This window comes from Drosophila subpulchrella, unplaced genomic scaffold, assembly GCF_014743375.2.
Source record: "Drosophila subpulchrella strain 33 F10 #4 breed RU33 unplaced genomic scaffold, RU_Dsub_v1.1 Primary Assembly Seq375, whole genome shotgun sequence".
In the NCBI taxonomy this organism is placed as follows: domain Eukaryota; kingdom Metazoa; phylum Arthropoda; class Insecta; order Diptera; family Drosophilidae; genus Drosophila; species Drosophila subpulchrella.
Genome location: NW_023665596.1, coordinates 1,385,001 through 1,387,500, shown reverse-complemented (window position 1 = coordinate 1,387,500; position 2,500 = coordinate 1,385,001).

Sequence of the window (2,500 nt, the reverse complement as noted above, 5' to 3'; positions counted from 1 at the left end):
CAGACAGACAGACATTCAGACAGACAGAAAGACAGAAAGACTTTCAGACAGACGGACAGACATTCAGACAGACAGACAGACATGCAGACAGAAAGACATTCAGACAGACAGACATTCAGACATTCAGACATTCAGACAGACAGACAGACAGACAGACAGGCATTCAGACAGATAGACATTTAGGCATTCAGACATTTAGACATTCAGACAGACAGACATTCAGACAGACATTCAGACAGACATTCAGACAGACAGAAAGACAGACTGACATTAAGACAGACGGACAGACATTCAGACAGACAGACAGACAGACATTCAGACAGACAGACAGACAGACAGACAGACAGACAGACAGACAGACAGACAGACAGACAGACAGACAGACAGAAATACATTCAGACAGACAGACATTCAGACAAACAGACAGACAGACATTCAGTCAGACGGAAAGACATTCAGACAGACAGACATTCAGACAGACAGACATTCAGACAGACAGACATTCAGACAGACAGACATTCAGACAGACAGACAGACATTCAGACAGACAGACATTCAGACAGACACACTGACATTCAGACAGACAGACATTCAGACAGACATTCAGACAGACAGTCAGACAGACAGACAGACAGACATTCAGACAGACAGACAGACAGACAGACAGACAGACAGACAGACAGACACACAGACCCAATTTTTTTAATTTTTTTTTGTTAATAAATAATTAACTAAATTTTTATTACTAAATTTTTTTTTTGTTGTTTTGTTTTTTTTTTTAAATATATATTATCAATATTATATTTAAGTATATATATATGTACACTACCTACTCTGCCTCCCTTATGCTAACTAATATACCACCGTTGTAGCTATACGTGGTCTCAAATGTGCGCGCAGTGGCCCTATTATCGAAAATATTTGAAAACGCCCAATCAATATGCGTATTGCAATTGGTTGTGGACGAATCCAAATCTAGTAATGAGCTGAAACCTTTTGCATCTGCTAAAAAATCGAAAATTCTCCTACAGCAGCCAGAGATAGAGTGAAGGCACAAATTAAAATCTCCTAACTCTAAACAATTACTATTTAAAAACGTGTGCCGCTGAAATAAATTCTTAAATTCTGTTTCAAACTTTATCAACGGATACGTCGGACTTTTATATAAAACAATATTCCTTAAAGAACGGTACTTAAAGGTGGCAAACTCGAACACTGGAGATGCTAAATTTGTAGAATTAGCAAAAAAGCGACCACTTGAACAAAGACTAACATTCTCAAAAAGTTCGTTTCGAATGAATACGAGAATGCCTCTTTTTGGCCGAGCTCCGCTAGCTTCTGATTGGCAATCTAGTCGCACTGCTGGGGTAAAGCCAGGAATATCATATGCTTCATTTGAGTATGTGGAAGCCTCAACGAAGCACAAAAGTGAAGACTTAAGCATTAGCTGATCGGAACATACATCGCTAATGTGGCAGAGCAAGCTTTCCGAATTATGGAAAAAGACATGAAGGTTCGGACTATTGAGTAAGCAATCGAAATGGGTATTCAGTAACTTAGCGGAACGCAATTCTCGGAATTCTCGGAATGTCAGACAGACATTCAGACAGACATGCAGACAGACAGACAGACAGACAGACAGACATTCAGACAGACAGACAGACAGACATTCAGACAGACATTCAGACAGACAGACAGACATTCAGACAGACAAACATTCAGACAGACAGACAGACAGACAGACAGACATTCAGACAGACAGACAGACATTCAGACAGAGAGACATTCAGACAGACAGACATTCAGACAGACAGACAGACAGACATTCAGACAGACAGACAGACAGACATTCAGACAGACAGACTGACATTCAGACAGACAGACAGACAGACATTCAGTCAGACAGACAGACATTCAGACAGACAGACATTCAGACAGACAGACAGACAGACATTCAGACAGACAGACAGACAGACAGACATTCAGACAGACAGACATTCAGACAGACAGACATTCAGACAGACAGACAGACAGACAGAAAGACATTCAGACAGACAGACAGACAGACAGACAGACATACAGACAGACAGGCATTCAGACAGACAGACAGACAGGCATTCAGACAGACAGACAGACAGACATTCATACAGACAGACATTCAGACATTCAGACATTCAAAAAGTCAGACAGACAGACAGACAGACAGACAGACAGACAGACATTCAGACAGACGGACAGACATTCAGACAGACAGACAGACAGACAGAAATTCAGACAGACAGACATTGAGACAGACACACAGACATTTAGACAGACAGACAGACAGACATTCAGACAGACAGACATTCAGACAGACAGACATTCAGACATTCAGACATTCAGACAGACAGACAGACAGACAGACAGACAGACAGGCATTCAGACAGATAGACATTTAGGCATTCAGACATTTAGACATTCAGACAGACAGACATTCAGACAGACATTCAGACAGACATTC